The sequence below is a fragment of the Protopterus annectens genome, chromosome 1.part1, assembly GCF_019279795.1.
Source record: "Protopterus annectens isolate FY-2018-M chromosome 1.part1, PAN1.0, whole genome shotgun sequence".
In the NCBI taxonomy this organism is placed as follows: Eukaryota; Metazoa; Chordata; order Ceratodontiformes; family Protopteridae; genus Protopterus; species Protopterus annectens.
The window spans coordinates 285,608,073-285,624,818 of NC_056726.1; positions in this window are offsets into that span (position 1 = coordinate 285,608,073).

A 16,746-nucleotide genomic window follows, 5' to 3' on the forward strand; every position below is an offset into this window, starting at 1 on the left:
TTCCTGACTACAGGTTGATCATTAGGTTTAGAATATACCATAGTACTAGTTGTAGATGTCTCACTGGAATCCAATGCCAAGGTGACAACAGGAACGGGTTGTTCTAACATCGATGGAATATCAGTGTCAATCATAAGATTAGTCACGCTGGATTTCAGCCAAGAGAAAATATCACCTTGTTTAAAATCTCTGAAATCTCTCTCAGTTTTCCTCTGTTTATTGTTCTGAAGTCTCAACTCATAGGCATAAACATTATTATATAATTCATCAATTAACAACAAGCAAGCCTCTGAACTATAATATAAACTCAAGTCATGTTGTAACTGTTCAGTCTCTATCATCAAAATGTTTTCATGAGGCTTGAAAAAAATTTATAAGCAAAGTCATATATTTTTCATGAAACTCCAAATTCAATAACTGCCATTTCTTAAGTAAATCAAGAAAGTGGTTGCCATAGGTCGGCATTTTAACCACTCAAAGACCTCTCAGAACCACCATACATGCTTCCAGATGTAATCGCTGCTATTGGAGGCTTTTCAATTTGTACAATTTATTCTCCAGAAGTTTAACTGATTCAAGAAACACATCCATATCCATATCAACTGTAGTATATTCAGGCATGCCATCAGCAATACTAGATAGATTCAGCTGCAATAATGGATTGCATTCAGTATTCAGAAGTCTACTCAAATGTTTGTAATAGAACCTATGGGCCAAAACATCAAGGTTATAGTCCAACTCAATGGTAGATCCTTCAGCCATGTTCCACAGATAAAACCAACAGACAAGTACAATAAAAAATAGGCATGCCAGTGGATAAAGACTAGAACAGAAAAACATCCACAGTTGAAAACATAAAAACAAAGGACCAGCCAACCCAGACGAAGGTAAATAAAAACTGCTTTAATCCGATAAAAATGATTAAAAGGTGGGAAGCACTTTCACGTATATTACACTTCAGACCATACAAATACAATAAAATTCTCAACTTTAAATAACTAAAACAATTAGCAATCATGAATTACTAACCAGTCACAAAGACAAATCAATGGGTGAGGAGGGTGACTTTAACACAGGTTTAAGCTGCAACATCATGTTCAAGCCAGAACCTTTGTCTACCTGCATAGTAACAATCCATTTAGTTTCAAATCTACTCCCCTAATATCTTCATCTATCTTTTGTAGACAAATAAATCTAAAAGAGTGAGTCACCTCCATATTCAAGGTACAATGTCTGGCTAGGGCATTTGAATCATTATTCTAACAAATATCATATAAATGCTGTAGTATTCATTCTCTAAAAGTACAATTGGTTTTGCCAATATAGAAAGATGTACAGATTGTACATTTAGCAAGATAAACTAAGTTCATGCTATCACATGTAGCAGAACCCTTCAACTTGTAAAATATACCAGTATCCGGATGAACAAATTCCTTTCCTTGATCTAATAGCATACACACCTTCCAAGAACCACATGAATGTGTCCCAACAAAATGCATCTCATTCCTTATATTAGTTTTATAACACAGCTGTCTTTTAAGGGAGAGTCTATTCTTGAAAGAAAAATTTGGCTTCACACCAACAATGGATCTATCTCATCAACAGTCAGAATTGTCCAGTGCTTCTTAATTATATCATATATGGATCCGACATCCATAGAATACATAAAGGGAACACAAACTATATTAGACTGTATATTACCACCTTCATTAAAATTAGCTGCCATATAACCATATAAACTTAAGGCTTCACTCTGTCTTTCCTCATTCATTCAACTTGTTGCCTAATATTGTTCAGTTCAGTTGCATTACAGCCCCTATTTAAAAAAAAGCCTTACTTAGATCATCAAAAGCTCTACCACAATCTATATGTTCACTACATATTCTAGAGGCTGTCACACTACATATTCTAGAGGCTGTTATAAATTGACTCTTCATCACATTATTATAAATAAAGCGAGGATGAAGACTAGATCCATGTAGTAAGTTGCTCTTCCTAAAGACATGCGATAAAGATTTGTAACAATATGACCAAAATAATCTTTACTAACAATCACATCCAAAAATTCTACTCTCTGTCTCTTGAGACACAATGACATCCTGCTCACCAGGCTAAACAAGGAGAAAGTCACGGTGAGCTGCCTGTCAGGCGCTAGGATCCGCCACATAACACAAGCACTCAGATCACTCCAAGGCAAGTACAAATATGACTCAGTCATTTACCATGCTGGTGTGAATGACCTGAGATGTACCTTCCTGGACTACATGAAAAGAGACATAGAGGAGCTCTCTGAGCATGTAGCCCAGGCCGGTATGACCCTGACCTTGAGTAGCATCTTACCCTCACCAAGAATGATGCCACAATATGAAGACAAGATGATCAATTTCAACAATTGGCTTAAGTATTGGTGTCATTCAAAGGGGATCCAATGCCTATTAGCCTGGGATGACATGCTCGACAAGCCACGATGCTTCGCTAGGGACGGCTTGGACCTGTCACCCCTGGGCTTTCGGATATTGGCAAAAGCTCTTGCCACCCCCATAGTGCCTTTTTTAGGCAAGGCTCAAAAGACAAACCTACCTCCATAGGTATCACAAGGGATAAGAAACTAAGAGTAATGCTACTCAATGCCAGAAGTCTAAACCTCAAGATGCACGCACTTGAAACTCTCCTTAGCATGGAGATCATTGATATCTGTGCAGTAACAGAAACCTGGTTCAAGGCTCCCAAGAGAACCCCAGCACTACCAGGTTATACCTCATACCATGCTTTTCGGCCCCAAAACTTGGACCGAACCATAAAAGGAGGGGGAGTATCAATATTCGTCAAAGATACCCACACCTCCAGGTTGGTGGCCCAGCACGAACCATCAGAGACTATCCATGTGCAACTAACAGTGGGTAAAACTGCCTTCCAGTTTATAGCCTGCTACAGACCACCCTCCAAAACCCAGGAACCCCACTCGGCCTTCCTGAGAACACTGGAAAATATGAAGGTCTCTCCAAACACCATTATATTGGGCGATTTCAACTACCCAAACATAGACTGGAAGCATTACTCTAGCTCCAACACCCTAGCCCAAAGGTTCCTAGAATTTATAAACTCAAATGCTATGGAACAACTTGTTACCACTCCCACAAGAGGGGAAAACATACTGGACCTGATCATCACCAACATGGGGGCTCTATGCTCCAGACCAGAAGTGTATCCCTCACTGGTAAGATCAGACCATAAACTAATCTCACTGGATATTCACATCCTGACCCCACCCCCTGCCCAGAAAACCATAGTGAAAAACTTCTCTAAAACAAATTTCACACTCCTCAAAACTGAGGTGGAATCCTTCAAAGCCCCCGGGCCTGTGGAAAATACTGCCCAGACCGCAGAATCCTTTATAAACGCATTCTATGAACACCTTCAGGAATGCATGGATCATGCAATCCCAAATAAAACCAAGACCCAATCCTCCAAAGGCAGGCATCCTGTCTGGTGGACCCCAGCAATAAACAAACTATACAATAGAAGGAGGAAGCTACTACATGATAGAGCAAAATCCCAAAAAGGGAAGGCATCTCTGATCAGTATTAGCAAAAAACTATGGGCACTCATAAAATCGTCTAAGGCTAGCTTCGAGAGAAAAATTGCACAGGACACTAAGGATAATCACAAGGCTTTCTTTAGTTATGTTAGGAACCTGGGTGGGAATTCCCAGATATGCTCAAAATTAGTCCAAATGACAAAAAATACATCGAACCCGCAGACATTGCCAACATCCTAGCTGACAGGTTCAGCGCAAACCCCCCCTCCTCCCCACCAAAAGGGCAAATATCTATCCCAGCAGAGTGCTGCCCCCCTGACATCTCACATGCTCAGGTAAGAGCCACCCTCTCCAAAGCAAAAAACACAGCATCAATTGGCCATACGGTGTCCCGGGCTGCATCCTACATGAACTCTAAGAAGAACTAAACCCAAACATAAAAATACTGTTCAATCTCAGCCTTACTACAGGATATGTACCCAAAGAGTGGTGTACAGCAACAGTGGTCCCTCTCCACAGAGGTGGTGCCTCAACGGATCCTGGGAACTATCGCCCCATAAGCCTGACTAGCTTGGTCTGCAAAGCTATGGAAAGGATCATCATGGACCTCATAAATAAAGATATTGGGGACCTACAGACACTGGATCCTACCCAGTTCGGCTTTGTTAAGGGCAGATCCTGCCTCTTAACCCTGGTTGATTTCTTTGAAACAGTCACCAAGGCCATTGACGAGGAGAAGGTGGTCCACACAAACTACCTGAACCTCGCAAAAGCCTTCGATACAATACCCCACTCGGGCATTATAGATAAGCTCACCAGCTTAAATATAAACCCCTATGTCACTATATGGGTTGCAAACTGGCTCAAGGAAAGAACTCACATGGTTAGAATTGCTGGAGCCATGTCAGACTCCGAACCAGTTACAAGTGGCGTCCCACAAGGCTCATTCCTGGGACCTCTCTTGTTTGATATATATTTCTCGGAGGTACAGGCCAACACGGAAGGACTGTGGCTGGACGAGTTTGCAGATGACTGCAAACTAGGCACCATAATCGACTCTCCAGCCGACACAAGCATCCTACAAAAGGGCCTCATAGAAACAGACAGCTGGTGCCAGAGCCATGGCCTCAAGCTAAACACCAAAAAGTGTATAGTCATCCCCTTTGGCAAAAATAAAGTGCCCACAAATTACCACATAGGTGGTAATCCATTAAGTATGGAAGAAGTAATTAGGGACCTGGGGACCCAAGTTGATAGCAATCTCTCATTTGAAAACCACGTGGCCAAAGTGGTTAGAAAAACATTTTATATAGCCCACCTAATCATGAAGGGATTCACATCTAGATCAGGGGAGGTCATCGTGCCTCTTTACTCATCCCACATCAGGCCCATAATTGAGTACAATGCCCCTTTTGGGATGTACCTTACCAGACACCTGCAGCAACTGGAAAGACCCCAAAAGTACCTCACCAAGAGGATCAAAGGGCTCAAACAGATGCCATATGCTGCCCGGTTAAGGAAACTCCAGCTCTACTCAGTGGCATACTGCCTGCTCAGAGGCGATCTGTGCCTGACGTATAAAGCCATGTCCAACCCGGAATTAATGGACATGCTGCACCTCAGAAAATCCAAATCCCATCGACCTACACGCTCGAGAGACTTGAACCTCAGCACTGAAATAAATAGGACATGCTGGAGGGACAGATTCATAACCCAGAGGCTCCCTTCACTCTGGAATAAAATCCCAGTCCAGGTTAGGCAGAGTCCCTCATTGACTCTCTTCAAGAGGAATCTTGATGAGTGGATGGGAGATCGTAGGTTTACCCCGGGTATCACTTCTGTGTCACTGTTAGACAGAGGCACAGTATACTAACCTCGAAAAAGGGCATAGCAAAATTCATTTAAAATGGATGGCAAAAGCCAAACACACTCTGGCTAGGCTTATAAATGCCCTAGGGCAGATAGCCTAGTATGAACCTATGAACCTCTGAGCCTATTGAAAACATGGTCTGACAATCTAACTTACATGCAGTGGGACAGAAACAAACCCTGTATCACACTGTGCTGTTTCAACTCTTCCATTCTGTCATACTATATACGATGTTTCAAAATGAGCTCAGTCTACAGTAGTACTCTCACAGTACAACAGGCAAAGAGTGACTGCAGGGACATGCTGCATGAAAATAGTCCACACTGCTGATTCAAATTGCTGCTATGCTCATATATTACTGGTTGCTAAATGAGACAGCATAATTTTTGACATTCCAGGTTTCTGGTACAGTACATAATTTCCTTTTTTTTGCACTAGAGTTTGAAGCATGCTTGGGCATATGAAGAGCCTGACGTGTGTTTAAGTGATCTCTACCTACATTCACTGTACAGCTTTCATTAGAAAAGGTTGTCTTTTTCTTTACCATTTATTTTATAACAGGATAAAAGCAAGCACCATATTCCATTGTCTGTGTTTTACAAGGAAACAAACAATGCTACAAAACACAACTGAGAGATTCGAACCTTCTTGTATAACAAATTGAAAAGGCTAGTAGAAGAATGAAGTATAATGTTGTCAAACATTTTCTCATAAAGTATAATGCCCCTGTTTGAGGTATCATTTCAGCTTTTTTCTATTTTAAAAACTTCCTGCAGAACTAGGCATGTTTTTTTCTTTACTGAGAGGATGCACATGACTGTTAGAACATCATTTTAAACTGCATTTTCTAGTGATATTGCATAACTGTTCACCTGATATTTGACTTCATCTACTCATAATGTCCAGTACTGCTGAGTGATCTGTGGCATCCTGCTTCCTGTGCCTTGCTAAGCTAGACATGGTCTTGTGACTGCTTGTCTGCGAGTCATTATATCATAAGACTTCATGACTGTCATATTACAAATGGCATTACAAGATGACAACACTCTAGTCAGTATCATCTGTCTCAAAGTTCCCAAATGTACTTTAAACCAATGGTACAAGATAAGTAGTTTTAGTAAGTAGTAGATATCGCTTTAAGAAATTTGCATCCCCTAGGATTCAGAAAGAAGACCACCGCTAGGCAATTGCATACAGCAGGTAGTTTATACCTTCAGTACAGAACAACATGGCTTATTACAATCTTGCTAAATAATGTAGCTGTTGATCAAGTATCAGGAAATGTCTCCAGTATGTTCCATAATGAAGGGTTCCATCAGTGAAGAAATAGGCAAATAGTCCTATTCCATATACTGTATATTTTCAATTAATGTTTGGTGACTGTTTTTAGTTCCATGCAATCATTATCACAAGAGTTCTGCTTGCCTTTATAATTTTTCTTGTTTGATTTGCTTAGCTAATGCTATTTTGGAATGTCCAGGCAGAGACTGAAATGGATCCAATGGGATTAGTGCCCTTCCCCCAATTACCAAATTTAGTAAATAAATAAGAATATATATATATATAGGTCTAATCCATCAAAATTACGTTTCAACAAAACGTAATAATGCAAGCTGTTTTTCGCGAAAGTGCACTTTTACCGAAATGCACTTTCGTGAAAAACAACTTAACAATTCAATAAACTCCTCATAGGCTTAGTGTAAAGCCTACACAGAGTTTATGTGTTTGCATGATGAGCAGCAGTGCTAATCGCATAAGCATGTTGCACATCGCTCTTACAAGAATGCAAGCAAGTTTTCATGGCCAGCAGCAGTGCTGCCAGCCAGGAAACTGTGTAAAGCAGGGCAAACACATTCAGGCATGCAGACATGTTTACCTACAGCTAAATTAGTTCTACAAGACTGCTGACATCCACAATGACTACCAGGGTTTAATTTAAGGCAATGAATGCATTACCAACACATAATTGGAACGTGCACTCTTTGCAAAATACAGTATAAACATATTTTTGCCATAGTGAAATAAAAGCTTGGTGATGATCATCAAGGGTACAGAGACTGCATTATAAAGATAGTAGCCTGGGGAAGTGTGTGCATTAAAAATGAACACAGTCAGGAATGGCACAAATAAAGAATGGGTAAGAGGACAAGTGAAACATGGCAATGTAGACCATATAAGGGCATGTCAATGTACATACACCCCAAAGACAAGACAGTTGTAGCATTATCATTAATCACATATATACATAATACAGTACATACTGCTGGTTATACCTCCTGTGTGAGTATTTTCATATCATCACACACTTAATTGTATATTATGTGACTCACAGACAAGGTCACACATCAGTGGAGATGATTGTCTGTGATATAAGCAACCTGACATGATCAACGGAGAGGACATTTTGCAATGACTATGTATACAACATGGGGTATGTGCATATTGTGAAAATGTGCCAAAAGAGTTGTTTGAATATGAATGTAATGTCAGCATAGGTCTCAACAAATTGGGACACATAGCAACAGGCTCATGGACAACAGTAGACAGTAGCATGCACAATCATTAACAATATCAGGATAATGCCATCATTAATCTGTGCCATTGACATCATATATGTGCTGTGAGTTATTTACATGTTCTGCATGATCACACTTGTACCACTGTAATGATTTGTCAGTAATCTATAAGGGAAATCAAGCAAACCTTTCTCAAAAATTACCACTTTTGGGAGGTATTAAGAGGGGCACTGTTGCACCTGTATTTTAGCATGACACATATATGCCACAATCCACACTTGCATGGAAGGAACCCATGCTGTCAATGTTGTCACTGAGCTATGTGTTTACTGGGTGCATCACAGGAAGACATATCACACATGCATCTTGTATAACAACTTGAAGGGAAGTCTGCACTGTCAACACCTAATGGTTATATTTGTATGAACGAAAACATGCATGGAAGCGCATTGTGGCAAATGTGATACACTTGAGTAACTCATCCCTGGAAGATGAATGGTGAGGTACATGCAAAATGGTGCATTGTACTCGATTATTGGTTTGACAAGGGCTGAGAACAATGGAACTATAATGTCCTTTCATATGTATGGTCTGCCCATATTCAGGATATGTGCTACATCAAGGAATTTGTCACCACTAAGGTCACATGCTGATGGAAGCTCCTCTAACTATTTACCTGAGTATCCCGGTCACTTACCACTTGGTTTGGTCAGAGGGATGTGCTGTCTATATTATAATTAGTTAGTGTATTTGCTTTCAAAAGGAAATAATCAAAATATTTGTTCATACAGTGTATCTCCATGGCTCTGGTAACAATCATTGTTGTGTATTAATATTTTTCTGTAGTATATCAATAGTGTTCTTGGGTACAATGATTGTCCGCAATTTGCAGTCATCCACAAAGCTGGTTTGACAAATGATGCTGAAGTTTGGCTTGACTTGTGAGAGCTAGATGCTGAACTGGAAAGGGCCTAGTAAGACCCCTAAGGTATGGACATGGTCACTGAATTCTACTTAGAGTTGACTTCACACACTTTGACAATATGTGACCTGTATGTGATCTATTTGTCTAACCACTTGGCAATGTACGTATTTGTGCTCACTTGAGACAGTTTCTCTGTAATACCTGAGCGTGAATATTTGTCAAAGGCCTTGGCCAGGTCAAGTTATGTGGGATGACACTCTTTTCCTCATGCATGTCCTTGTTGACCTTCTTGAAGACATCAACCAGATTTAACAGACATGATGTAACATTAACAAATTAAAAATAGGTTTGGTACGCAGTCAGGAGATTACCTGTACCCTTTTTGATAAGGTCCATGATGAGTCATGGCTTTGCTTCACAGATGAGTTGAGTCAGGATTGTGGGTGTATAATTCCCTGCATCAGTGATGGTCTACTCTTGTTCAGACAAATGACTGCTGCTGTACACACTTCTACAAGAACATAGTCTGGCTGGAGGCTGTGTTTAAGTAGGGGTTCAACTGTGTCTGCTAAGTCATGTTTTAAGTCTTGGTATAGGCAACCTGGGATGTTGTCAGAGCCCACTGATCCTGTGTTATTAGCCTTAGGGAGCACACAGATGAGCTGCTCTCCTGAGAAAATAAACTGAGTAATGTTTGCATGTATACTTTGGCTGATGGCCAGTGGGGACAGGGTGATGAAGTATGAGATAAACTGTCAGCTAGCAGATTGTCTATTGTCTCTGGACATCTATATTACATAATCAAACTTTTAAAAGTTCGAACGTCATATGGTCGACACCATATGATCGAACTTTTAAAAGTTCGAAAATATAATAAAAAAAAAATAAACCAAAGAAAAATCCTACCTGAACGGTTTAAGCAGGGGGGCACCGCCCACACCCCTCCACTCCTTAAACATACCAACTCTGAGATCGCACTACAGTGCAGAAAAAGGAAATCTTCAAATTCTGCACAGTACAGAGATCTCTGTTGAAACGTTCGAACTTTTAAAAGTTCAATCATATGGTGTCGACCATATGACGTTCAAACTTTTAAGAGTTTGACAACATGATATAGACCCATCTCCGGATGAGTATGGCTAGTGGCATGCACAAACAGCTCTGTGCTTAGTTGTCTACTCCCCTTAACATTTTACACATATTTAAATAAATGATTTGTGACAACACCTCTGAATATAACCTTGGTTATGCATCACATGCCACACAGTGGTACTGTTCACACATTCATACAATTTTACCAATGTCACGAAATTAGAGCAATTGCACAACATATACCTATATGTTTTTCATTGTGTTTCAGCAGCCTGATAATATATATGGACACATTACAAATGAGTTGCTTGTGGTTCATGCAAAACATTTACTGACACAATGCTGATGGACGCACAATGGTGCTGGTGGCTTCCTCAATAATCCTTGGGAATAGCAAAATAATTGCGCATACAATGAATTACACAAGGTTGCAATTGAATCAAACCATGTGTTATTTCTGTGTATATCACATTATTACAACATGTAGATGAAACAATAATTATGATCCATGTCACAGAACATTTAATGATGGTAGGTATATATGTACGCACATGTTTCATACTGCAGGTGTCACTGTGATAGTTTAATGAGAACTGTGTAGAATGTTGCTCTGCTCCACTACAAAGACAAAAGCCAACAATACACATAGTATCATCCCATGTCAATAGTTCTTAGGAAACTTATTACTGCAACTGTTATGAAAAGAACATGTAATCAAATGACAGCAGCAGCCATCAGTACATTACCTCACATCACAGACTGTAATACCTTCTTGTAGGCCTATGGTGCAGCCACACCTCAACATAGCACATATTGATGACAGCAGTATTGACATGTGAAATGTTCATCGGGTCATAGTACATTACTAAGCTAATGGCCAACATCACATAAAATCCTATCCATTTTTATGCCATTTAAACCAAACTCTGTATATCTATATGATGGAAGATAGTACACGTATGTGTGTATGTGTGTATTTCCTTGATTGCATTACATAATGCCTCTCTCCATATGTGACATGTTCACCACCCCATGACAGAATTAGCAATCACACATCCAGTGGTCTGAAGATGGCTTTCAGAGGCTCATGGAAGGACTCTGCTTCATGATGTGTGCAGGCAACTTTGAGATGAGGACATCTTCCACTCCTCTGCAGGAAGGATGTCATGTGACCAGAGGTAAAAAAGGGGATGTTGGGTGTATGGGGCTTCATTAAAAGTTCTCCTAAGTGTTAGTGAAATGAAAAGCAATTCAAAAGATCATACAGTGAACACAATGTACCAGCGACGACACACACAGCAGTAGACTGGGTCTGATCTGCACATTACACCTGTGTAGGTATATGTAGAACAGAGCATGTGTGTGTAACTTTAAGAAGCATTTCCTGGTGTAGGCACATGCATATAAATAGTGAGCATGTGCAGGCAGCAGTGCCATTTTGAGAGAATAGCCAGAATGTTAACATGTATGAGTGTAGTAGTCAGTCTGTTTATGTGCATTTAAGTTTAAGTTATTAAGCCTCAGTCCTGATGTGCTTGTGTGTAACAAAGTTACTTGAACCAAACCCATAACTGTTCATCTGTTTTATCCTGACCAGAAGAGCAATATGGCATCAGAACTGGAATTGACAGTGCAACTTCTTCAAGCCATGAGGTGCAGAGTTGATGATGAAGCTCTATTGTGCAGGTTGGATGATAGAGTGTCCAAACAATCAAAAAGGGCCAGAAATGAACTTCAGGTAACCAAAACTTGCACAAATTATTTATTTTGCAAAGAAAATGAAACAGAGCATTCATAAGGCACAAAACACATTATTATTAATCAAATGAGCAGCACAAAATGCATTATTAATTAAACAAAATGTTCAAAACCACGATATTTGGTAAAACTATCAGAACTATTTATATGCGGCTCAGAATTACCTCCAATTTGCATAGTGAACATGTTTAAAGTAAAACGGGCACAAGAAAAGTAAAATGAACATGATAAGAAGTTAAATGGGCATAACAAGTACAACAAAAGGGCAAAATAAGCTTAAGGAGCAAGGCAACTGTATGTTTTTTAGTAAAAGACTGTGTTTTGGGTATAAAGTACTATTTTGCATTGACCAAAGCCATTCAAAGCATAACTACAGTTGTTTGAAGTATCTCAGAGAGTGTGAAAAGAGTTTGCAGAGCGTGTGCTTTATTATGGTCCAATTATTTCAAAGAGTTTTCGATGTGCAAAGTACAGTTATTTTGCAAAGTGCAGTAAAAGTACAGCCATTTCGAAAAAGTTTTTTGTGCTGTGTACATTTTTTTCACAGAGTGCTACCATTTCAAAGTGTTTCTTACACTGTATGGAGTTATTTTGCAAAGTACAGCCATTTTGAAAGGGTCTTGTGCTGTATACAGTTTATTTGCAAAGTGCATTCATTTTCAAGTGTTTCTTACTCTGAGCTTCTTCTGCTGTGCACAGGTTATTTGCAAAGTACAGTCATTTTGAATTATTTCTTACACTGATGAGTGGTTTCACAAAGTACAGTGATTTTTAAAGTGTTGTGCTACAGAGACTTATTTGGCAAAGTACAGTTATTTAAAAGAGTCTGTTGTGCTATTGGGCATAATTACAAGTTCTGGTGTATACTTAAGTGTGTAGTACATAATTCCAAGCACCTTCACTACTGTGTGTTGATATGGCAGAGGCATTTTTAAGACCCAGTCCACTTGTGTTTGATAATAATGCAGAGAATTGGAGAGTACTTGAGAAGGAATACACTATTTTTATACAAGCAGCTTTCTCTGACAAAGATGCACATACAAGGGAATTCTTTTTGCTTAACTTAGCTGGGTCAGAGGCCATTGAAAAAGAGCATTTGTTTGTGTATGCACCAGCAGTATATGCAGGAGAAGGGGGAAACCACCATGTTGTTGTGCAGGCTGAACTGAGAGAGGACCCTGAGTGCTTGAAATGTAAATTTAGAGAAATGCGCAACCCCCCCAGACAAATGTTACATTAGAGAGGCACCTATTTTATACAAGAAACCACAAGCCAGGTGAAACTTTTGCAGCTTATATCAGTGACTTGAGAAATAAGGTTAAAATGTGCAGATTTGTTGATTTGAAAGATGAATTAATAAAGGACAGGCTTGTGTGTGGTGTTAATAGTGCTGCAGTGAGAACAATTTTGCAAAGATACAGAGATGTGTCAAATCCATGATCTCACAGAAAGGCACACAAGTATGCTTGCAAGTGACAAGAGCTTAGTTTCAGCAGTTTCTAGAGCAAGCATAGACAGTATGCAGCATGGGGCAAGCAGAAGCAGGCCTAAGCGCATGGCAGCTGCAGCCCATATGCATTCCCCTGGGAGAGCTCGTAACTTTCTAGCAAGTTCCAAGACTAGCTCAACAAAATGGACATGCTCAGTATAGTATAAGAGTGAGTCAGCAAAACACAAGTCAAGCCTTATTGTTAACTGTTTTGATTGTGGTGCTAATCATGTCTAAAAGAGAGTAGTGCTTAGCATTCTGTCAGCAATGCCACAAGTGTAAAAAATGGAACCACTTTCAAATGTTTTGTAAGTCAAGCAAACATCATTCAGTTATTAAGAAAGGTCACTCAAAAAAGCAAGTTGATCATGTTGAAAGCTACAACCCTACTTTCTATGTATATGGTGTATCAGTGGTCAATGAAAAGGTTAATGCAGCTGAATGATGGCAAACAACAAAGTATTTTGTACTGTCCTGATCAATGGTAAACCCACAGAGCTCAAAATAGACGATGGTTCAAAGTGTAATGTAATGTAATGTCAGCAGAAACATTTGCCAGAGTGAGAGCTGGTGAGCAACTTAATTTGGCTAATTGTGCAAAGCTTGAGACTTATGGAGGTGAACAGTTTTTAAACTGATGGCTGAGTAGTGCTTTCATGCTATTTGGCTGTGAATAGTTACAGCTTGCAATTTTATGTAGCCAGAAGACCTGTGTAGTCATTATTTGGTCTCAGAGACAGTTTGAGAATGAAACTGTTTCTTTTACCAAAGAAGTCCATCATGTAAGCATATGTACCAGTTCCAGCTTCAGTGACGCTATTTTCTCAGAGTATGCTGATGTTTTCAAAGACAAGCTAGGCAAACTTCCAGTATTCCATGAAAGTAGACCCAGAGATCAGTGCAGTGGTCAGACCAGCAAGGAAAGTTCTGATAGCTATGCAGGACAAAGTCAAGGTCCAGCTAGACAAGATGGTGCAGCGAGGTGTGATTTGTCCAGTCACAGAACCAACTGAGTGGGTATCTTCCATGGTAGCTGCTCATAAGAAAAGTTCAGATGAAATCAGAATATGCACTGACCTGAGAGACTTGAACAAAGCATTAAAGAGACCTCATCAACCTATGCGTACAGTCAAGGAGTTTGCCACCCTCATGCCAAATGCCACTGTTTTTTCTGTCTTAGATGCAAAGAGTTCATTTTGGCAAGTAATGCTTGATCATAAATCTTCACTACTGACTATATTCAGTATACTATTTGGTCAATACAGATTTCTCAGGATGCCTTTTGGAATAAATTCTGACAGTGAAGTCTTTCAGCGTGCAATGGAACACATTTTTTGGGCTATCAATGGGCTTTAATAGTTGATGATTTACTGGTTGGAAGTAATGGTGAAGCAAAGCATGACAGAATTCTCAGGAAAGTTGTGAAGAGAACTCATGAAATAAACTTGAAGCTTAATCCGATGAAGTGTAAATTCAGACTACCAGAAGTTACATATGTAGGTCATTTGTTTACCAGTACAGGCTTATGAACAGACCCTTCCACACAAGCAGCCATTCTTGAGATGCTGGCTCCAGACAATGTCAAATCCCTGCATTTCCTTGGTATGGTTAACTATTTGGGCAAATTTATCCCTGACTTTAGTGAGTTATCAGCACATTTAAGAGAGCTGACATGGAAAAATGTTGCCTGATCATGGTTAGAGCAACACCAGAGAGTGTTTGATAACCTCAAACAGCAAATTGCCAACCCACCTACACTGAGATACTATGATGTTCACAAGTACCAGTAGTTCTTTCCTGTGATGCATCAAAGTTTGACCTTGGTGCAGTTATTCTTCAAGATGGCAGACTTGTTGGCTAGGCATCTGGAACTCTTATCCAGACTGAGATGCAGTATGCTCAAATTGAGAAAGAACTTTTGGTAATTGTGTTCATATGTTCAAAATTCCATGATTATATTTATGGCCGTGCTATCCAAGTCAAAACTGATCATCAACCTCTAGTCATTATTTTAAAGAAGCCTATACATACCACTCCAGCAAGACTACAAAGAATGGTGCTCAGATTACAAAAGTATAACTTCAAAATGGTCTACGCAAACTTCTTTATCTGGGTGATACCTTATCCAGATCACCCAGAAATTCCAGAGAACAGCTTGATGCAGAGAATTGATTTTGATGTCATAGAAGTGCGTAATTTTCTACCACAAGACTTGATGAGCACAGAGATCATACAAAGACTGATCCAGTTTTGTAGAAGCTCAACCGCTTCATCAATGTTGGATAGCCATCAAAACAATATTGTGTACCACCAAAAGTTCAACATTATTTTTCCATACAGAGATGGAAGATGGTATTATTTTCAAAGATCCAAATGTTACTGCTCCTACTTCCTTACAACATGAATACATTCAGAATTTGCATTGTGGCCACCAGGTTACAAAGCTACCAAAAGAAAGGCGCGAGGAAGTTTACTATCAAAAGACTGTAAGTAATATGGTCGACAGTGATAACATCGAAAGACATTTCTGCGAATGTCATAAATACAAGTAAGTTCATGTAGTGGAAATGTGAATATGAAATTAGGAATTCTGCTATTTATTAATAATGATGGTAAGGTAGTCATACAATGTATAAAATAAATTCATCATAGAGCAAGGAATATTTATAACTGTGTATTTAGTTTAAGGCTTAGGGCAAACTTGGTGTGTTTTTTTTACAATGTTTAGATTTTTCACTTTTATATTATGCATGTGTTTATTTTTGGAGATAGTGCAAATCTTCATTTCCTTCAAGGGAACTGTGGCTTTAAGCTTGGGTGGTGTTTTTTATTAATTAAATGTAGGTGAATTCATTATATTAATTATATTTACATATACAATTGAAGGGATATAAAAAAGGCTGATATAGTTTATGTTGTTATTCCTTTAAGGCTTTTTAGCCGAGGTACCAGAAGATGTGTGTAATAAAGAAGGTGCAGCTATTCGATTGGTTCCTGACTTGTTTTTTTGCTAACTGAACATACACACACATACCAGTTGACCACAGTGAAACTAGAACACCTACCTAACTATGAACAGAACACAGTACTTAACACAAGCACCACAACACAAGTCTGGTTTTCATAATGTCATATTTAGCACACACACCACAACACAAGTCTGGTTTTCATAATGTCAGACAATGATTTATAGGTTATGACATAAGCAATGTATATTTGTGAGAAGATGTTTGGAGGCCTGTATGAAATGGCTGTGTAGGCATGTATGACTATCAAAAAATGTGTCCTCCATAGGACTTGATTGCAGACAGTAGTTACATAAGCAGGAAAACATGGCATTTAATGCAAGTGCCTCAGCACAAACCAGATTTGATATTGCTGCTGGACAATTTAGAGTGGATGACATCATCATTGTATGTTTGGGAGAATTTGTTGGGAGGCCTATATGAACTGTCTGTGTAGGCATGTACAACTGTCAAAATATTTGTTCTGCATGGGACTGGATTACTGACAGTAAAATACACACTCATGTTCTTCTGACTACACACACACACACAC